Genomic DNA, 7,788 nt, shown 5'->3' on the forward strand with positions numbered 1-7,788 from the left:
CCACGAGGATTTTTTGAAAAGATTTAGCTAAGTGCCTCTCTAAAATCCAGATATCCTCCCACTGAAGTACTCTAATTTATTAATGTAGCAAACTTATCAAAAAAGGAAATGAGGCTAGTTTGAGATAATGAGTTCTTAGAGAACCCGATTGGTAGCTAGCAATCAGAGCTCTCTTTTCTAAGTCTTCACAAACCATTCATTTAATAATTCATCTTATAGGGGGCAGCTAGATGGTGCAGTGGATAGAGTACCAGTCCTGGAATCAGGAGGACCTGAGTTCAAATCTGGCCTCAGACACGTGATACTCACTAGCTGTGTGACCCTGGCAAGTCACTTAATCCCAATTGCCTCACACACACAAAAAATAAATTCATCTTATAGTTTTGTCCAGAGATCAACATAAAGCTTCATAGCCTTCCTTAAAAAAAAAAATTGGAATTTTTAATCTTTTCAAATCTTCTACTTCCCCATTCACCATGATTTCTTCAAGATTTCTGTGACAGGTTTTTAAATTTCTTCCACAAGGTCTCTGAGTACTTTGGGATGTGTTTGTCTGAGACTAGAGATCTGAACATATTAAAAGCTGCTACATGCTTTTATTATTATTTCCACAACTAACTTTGATTTCAATTACTTTTTAAAAAAATGTATCCTATTTTTAATTTACAGAATAAAATAAGAATTTCCATAACATAGTATGATTTTTTAAAAAAGATGATTGCACAAGAAACTGCAAATCTATTATGTACAATTTAACATCCCTTGAAAATATATAATATATAATAAAGTTATCAAGTAAATTTCTTTTTCTTTTTTTTTTTGCTTCTTAATTGTGTTTTTTCTAACCTCCCAAGTTTGAAGATTGGTTTTCCTGATGGAGAAGTCTTAAAAGAAGACAGAAACTAAGTAAGTACTTCTGCTTTTTGTTATCTATTAATATAGCACACAAGCAAAGGACCCATCCCTTCCTTATTTTTCTTGTTCTAGACATACCTTAAAAAAATTTTTTTTGTCTTTTTTACTGTATTTCAAAAGACTCAATTTGTCCTGGGCCTTGGGTTTCCTGATACTCTTCTTAGAGATCTGTGTCCCTATTTTGTATTTTTTCTTAACTACATGTTTCCACTTCCATCAGTTGTATATACACTTTTAAAATATAAATTTACATATACACATACATACGTATTATAAATCTGTGTGCACGTATATACTCATCAGAGGGATCTCCATGCATCTACACATTAGTCTCTTTAGATGCCTACCTCTTTTCTCCTTTATCAGGATTATGTCATTGTGATGCAGGAATTTCATTTTTAAGAACTACCAATCCCTCTTAATCTCTCTTCCTTTTTGAAAGCCATAGGAGTAATATAATTTCTAGATTTTTTTTTGAAAATTGCTTTGCCTAAAGTCAAAGATCTATACCACACCATGCCCCATGTTCTTTTCTTTGATTTCAAGATGATATGTCCATTTTTTCCTTAAGGTTCCCATTGCTTCTATATTCAAGTTATATGTATTAATTTCCTATAATGTGCAAAGTAGCTACTTGTATACCCAAAGGTTCTTAACTTTTTTGTGAGTCATAGACCCTTTTGGCAATCTGCAGAAGTCTTTGGACCTCTTACCCCTTCTCAGTTTTTAAACATATAAAATAAAATACATAAAGTTACAAAGAAATCAATTATATTAAAATATAATTATTGACATTTCTTAAAAAATAAGTTCACAGACCCTAGGTTAAAGATCCTTGCTCTAATGCCTCCATATAGCAGGCCCTCAAAAAAAATGATTATGATAATTAAAAGGGGAATTATGATTGAGATAATTATATTATTTACAATTATAATTAAGATAATTAAAGGAGGGAAATATGTCCTATGTAGAACAGCTGAGTTTTTTCCTCCCCAGGCTCCTTCACTTTGGTGAGGTAGGAGATTGTCTAAAGAAAGTCTCTCTGCTGTCTCTCTGGAAGCCACTGGAAGAAGTCTCAATGTAGGTACGGCCTTGATCTTCCATTCACTACCCTGCTAGATATTGCCAGGGCAGGAGAGAGGAGGTAAGAGACAAGAAAGAAATGAAACAGTCGCTGTTCTCAAATGGTTTATGGTCTGGGGTTGAGGACATCAATGAATTGGATAGCATAGATAATTCAGTGTCATTCTCTCAGATAGAGGAGAGCATCCCTTCCCATTCTCCCCTTCACCACTGACCTTGTTTTTCATTTCAAAGTAATAAACTGAGAAGGAATGGGTGGCAAGGGCATCCTGGTAAATGTTTAACATCACAGAATTTGAAGTTTAATCTTGCATTATTCACATTTTCTCCATCATTTTCTTAACAACATAATTAATCAAGTCCTGATCTGTTGCAGTTGTCAATTCCATTCAGTGTAAATGCTGATACTGAAAATTTAACAGTTTTCTCTAACTAGTGCTGGCCCAACTCACTACTAATGGGAGGGTAAAAGGAGAAACAGCACTTTCCAAAAACCTCCCTCCAGTCCTGGGAAATGACCCTGATCTGAGATTGCAAGCTCTTCCCACCTGAATCTGGGATTTCTGAGTGTTCCAACTGCCTACTACCTTTGCCCCTCTAATAATCAGCTACATTGGTGAGCGAAAAGGCTAACTTCTGGCTCCAAAGTAGGCAGTTCTGGACCAGTGCTCTGGTATTTGACTTGAGGCTGCAAGGAGGAAGGAAACACTGAACACTGAATTTTGAGAAGGAGATAAGTCTTTCCAAATGCAAAGTGGTGGTTGTTTATTGTTGTCATTATTAGAAATATGTACTTGAAAGCAAAGGCAGCTGGGCCCAGAACCACAGAGGAGCCTATCACACAAATCAGTAGTGTGGTTTTTGCAATATGTCCCTTGTAATTCTTGGCAAAGGAAGGTTGTTCCACAAAAGAAAACAATAAATAAATGACTCTACTGTATTTGGTCTATCATCATCCAGAACAAGATCTTCCATTTGACTTATGTTGCATAGCCACTGCAGCCCACCCACCCAAACAACTGGGGAACAGCAGGTAGTACAGATTGGCAACACTTCCCCAGTGGGGCTGATTGGCTCTCTATTGGTGGCCATAATGCCGTCACAGTTCCACTGACCAATGGGAACATTGCATGCTGCCCAGAACAGAACTTGAACCCACAGACAGCTTTGACAACTCTGATGCATGTGGCTTTCAGCCCCAACAAGGACAAGCATTGTCTGCACCCCCAAGCCAGATCATTGTTCCAGGTTTGATAGTGGCTAACCTCAAGTGGGTCTCCTCTCTTGCTGATCAACCATAGTGTTTCAGAGACTGAACAATGTAATTTAAGGCTTACCTATTTGTGGTCTTATACCAGTGTCATAGTGAGGCAATGGGGTATAGTGGCTGGAAGTTTTGGACTTGGAGTTTCAGAGCCCTGGGTTCAAACTCCTACCTCAGACATTAGCTGGGTGACCAAGGACAAATTACTTCTCTGAAGCTTCAAGGAGGGAGAGTAACATGTAAAATGATAAGGATAATAACTCTGACAACATAGGGTTGTTGAGAGGATCAAAGAATAATAATAGCTACTATTGGATAGCACTTTTAAGGTTACAGGTTATCTCATTTATATACATTATCTAAAGGAGATGATGTCAATATGCTTTACAAACTTTATATGATGTATGAGGTATTACCTCATTTCATGGATAGATGAATGTGTTTCCCACCCAGACTTGGGGCTCCTGAAGGGCACAGACTAGGTTTTCTCTGATCTCCACATCCATACTAGGATTGGGCAGGTGCCCAGATCTCCAGATCTACGAGATCTCTAATGAAAAGTATACTGTAGTGGCATCCAAGCAATGGACATTTCCCAAGCACTTACTATTTCTAAGCCCAAGTGGCACCAGGGGTTTTGGGAAAGCTGTGCCACCATAACACAAGTCCTTGCTGGAAGGGCCAAGAACATAGATCTAGTGGCCAACTAAGAGCATCTGTGAGTGGTTGGAGGACCAGCCTAGCTATGGGAGTAGAAGCCCCTCCTGAGCTTGGCATATAGTTGTTTATGTGTTGTCTCTCCCTTTAGGGTACAAGCTCTTTGAGGGGGTATATGGGGCATTCAGGGGGGGACTAGCTAGCACTTGTGGTTTGAGGGGCTACCGAGCCCTTTTCAGGGCTGCTCATCCATCTTTGGTGTCTAACTCGTACTCGACTCTCATCTGCAGCTCCAAGAAGCTGTAACATGTACAGTGACCATCCCTTGTTAAAACTTTCCAGAGATGGGCTAAATCAGGTTAGGGGTAACTGATGCACCCCAAACCCAGAAGTGAGTGAGGGGGTTGTCTACCCCAAACGTGAGGGTGAAATGAACGGATAAGAACAGTCTGTTCCAATGACCATGAAAGCAGCTGACTGTGGAGCGCTCAGAGCTTGGTCAGACGTCAAAGACGCCAAGGTCATCCGCCGCATCCCAGGCCATTGCCAGGGTCTTGAGTTGTCCTCCCGCTAGACGTGGATGACTGAGAACACAGTGAGGCTGATGACTTTGTGCAGCTCACCTAAATCCAATTCACTTGCAAGTCAAGACATCACTCCTTCCTCTGCTAAAATGAAGGACAGATAAGCTCCTGAGAGGGCAGAGATTGTCTTTTGCCTCTTTTTGTATCCCCAGCACTTAGCGCAGTGCCAGGAAAGTAGAGCTGAACAAATGCTTTTCGAATGAATATTGAAAGAGTTGGCCCGAAATTGCTGACTTTTTTTTTGTAAGAATGGAACTCATTAGCAGCTCATTAAACCCTCTATTAAGGACTGGAAGGGTTTCAGTTTGCATAGGAGAAAGAAGTACTCACATTAATGAAATCAAGAATCCTGGTACACATGTATAGGGTTGTTTGTAAGTCTTTAACTGACAGGGAAATGGGACCTCACCGCGGTGCTTCCTAGTTCATTATTCATACAGCATACACACTACACCATTATTACCAAACCGCTGCTTATTCCACTTTACATTTGCTGAAATAAGATCGTGGGATCACGAATTTAGAGTTGGCAAGTACCTTCCAGACTATTTGGTTCAACACCCTCATTCTACAGATTGGAAAACTGAGGCCCAAAGAAATTAAGTGACTTGCCCAGGGTCACATGTATCAGAGTTGTGACAGATCCAAGAACAGCAAAAATTCCAGAGGTGAAGTCAAAGATGGAATGACTTTTTTGGAAAATGGTAAAATTATAATGTACAAAAAGTCATCTAGAAAATAAGGAGACCTATAGAAACTGGAAGAGAAAAATGTCCATGTTCAAATCATGTGAAGGCCAAAAACACCTGATACTTCACAAGGAGGGAAGGAAGGAAAGCCCGACAACAATGAGCTCTCTGCATGGACCAAATCCAAGGCAGACTTTTAACAACACATCAGGGTGGAAGTTTTGAATGGGAACTTTAAACAGATGAGGAGTGGTAGAAGCGAGAGGGCATGCATGCCACGGTCGAGCAAACAATTGCTGACCAAACGACACTTCTTCTTACCCAGTCTCTTTGGCAATGTCAGCAGGCCTGAGCGTATGTCAGGACATGGAAAGAATTGTTCTCCTACAGGCATCTGTCCCGGACACCATTTAAGGATAAGATGACCGAGACCAGTTTGCTATATTAGTGCATCAAAAATCCTAGCTGTTTACCACTTGAACTGCTAAGGACGTTGTTACTGGGTCAGGTGTTAAACCCCCTCCCTACTCAATCTCATTGTTTTGCAGTTGAGTAGAAGCTGGGTTACCAGGCTTCTGGTAAATTGACTGATGCCTCGTATCTCCTCACATTCTTCCTGCTGCCAACATTGTTTTGGAGGTAGGGTGGTTTGGGAAAAGAATACTATACTTCTCACAAGGTTGAGAGAAAAGTATTTTGCAAGCTGTCAAGTACTATATAAATTTACGTTGATTGAGATTTTTTTTTAATTATCATTTTTAGCAATTGAAGAAGGGATCAGTTTGGACGTATCTATCTTAGCACTTTCCCTTCATAGTTTTTAAATACTGGACTCTGCTACTGACTCTTGTGAGATGTCTGTGCTCTGTTTAAACCTTCCTGCAAAAGGAGTGAAGGTCACTCACTGGTTTCTTCCTTCCCATCCCAGTCTATGGGGAGGGATAGAGCATTCCAAAAGTCACAGCTATTTGAGGAGACTGCTGGTCTGTGGAAATTCTCGTAGCATATAGAGAGAACTCGTCCTGTTTAACATGAGTTAGTAACAACTTCATTCTCTCCTCAAGCAGCCCATGTGGACCGTGTTACCCTGAGAATGGACAAAAGTCTGGGAGATTCAACTTGGGATTTCAGTGGGGGGAAGGTGGAAAGGATGTGCTGGTAGATACTAAATATACATATACATATGTATTTGTATATAAATATGTACATGCATACACACATATATACATATATGTATGTGTATATACATGCACATACACAACTAGCAGGATGCTAGCCTGAATGACTAACACAATATGAGCATTTAGAACAGTCAGGTGATGCCTGCTCCATTTTAGGGCATTCTGAACCACCCAGGTTTGGATGATAAAAGGCAGCAGCCATCATACTGTCAAAACCGTCAGGCAATATCTGGCCTTCATCTGCCTTTTATTTTTCACTGAAGTGCAGAGAAAAGAACACCATAATTTGGGTTTGAATAAGTTTGTTAAAGTCTCCTCATTTTAGTTTATCTGTAAAATGGAGATAATGGCTACACTACCATACAAGGTTGTAGGAGCACCAAACAAATGAAAAGGGACAGGAAAATCACCCTGCTTTCAAAAGCATTATAGAAAATATCATAATGATAACAATTAGCACTTACATAGTGTTTTAAGGTAAGCAAAGGCAGTGAGTGTCCTTGAGCCCGTCAACTCATTTAAGCAAAGAAAGGTATTATGGTGCTTTCTTAAAAACAAGCTAGGATTTGGAGGCGTGTATCAGGCCAACATCAGAAAGATCAGAAAGAACCAAGCTTCAGGCCGATATCTCCCGCTATCATTAGCAAATCAGTTTGAAGGTGTTAAGAGGACATAATAATACCCCTACCCTCATATTAGTTTGGGATGATTTGGAATAACGGCTTCTGGAAGCATAATCTCCCAGTTTTCAAGTGGCCTGAACTGCTAACATTGGGAAGAGCATAAGGATCTGTTCTCCCTTTTCATCTCATGTCAATGAGAGACTTTAGGGAGCTTTTAACTCCCCAATATCAATAATGCAGCCAAAAACTAACAATACAAGGTAAATTGGCTGTTGGGTAGAGGTTGCTGACCTACATAATAAGAGCAAGTCAATAGGCTATCACCACATTCTACACAATGGTTAAGAAAAGGGCCAACAAAAAAAGTCAGAGAATTGGCCAGCTTGAATTCTCTGGACAGGTCACAAAAGATGCACACAAAAGCTTTTGTTAGTGGCAGCAAGCTGTTAAATCTACTGCCAGGACATAACTGGCTGGTCATTGCCGCAGTTTTGCCAGCAACACTTAAGTACCAGTACATAGCAGTTATTACAAGTTAACTAACATAGTGCTACTTAACTAGTTAACAGGCAAGGGATTTGTTTCTGAAAGTTCTTCTGGCCAAAGTATGCCACCTTCAAGATAAAATACCTAGGATTCAACCACACCAGCCCTGTGCCTTACTAGCAACACGATCCATGAAGCACGGCGTTGGTGATTGATTTAGAATGACCTGAATGTGAAAGCTTGATTTATCCACAATAAAAATGCCTCTTAGTACTGTCCATGGTATTCACATCAGTAAAAACACAA

Source organism: Phascolarctos cinereus, unplaced genomic scaffold, assembly GCF_003287225.1.
Source record: "Phascolarctos cinereus isolate Bilbo 61053 unplaced genomic scaffold, phaCin_HiC Scaffold_5;HRSCAF=322, whole genome shotgun sequence".
In the NCBI taxonomy this organism is placed as follows: domain Eukaryota; kingdom Metazoa; phylum Chordata; class Mammalia; order Diprotodontia; family Phascolarctidae; genus Phascolarctos; species Phascolarctos cinereus.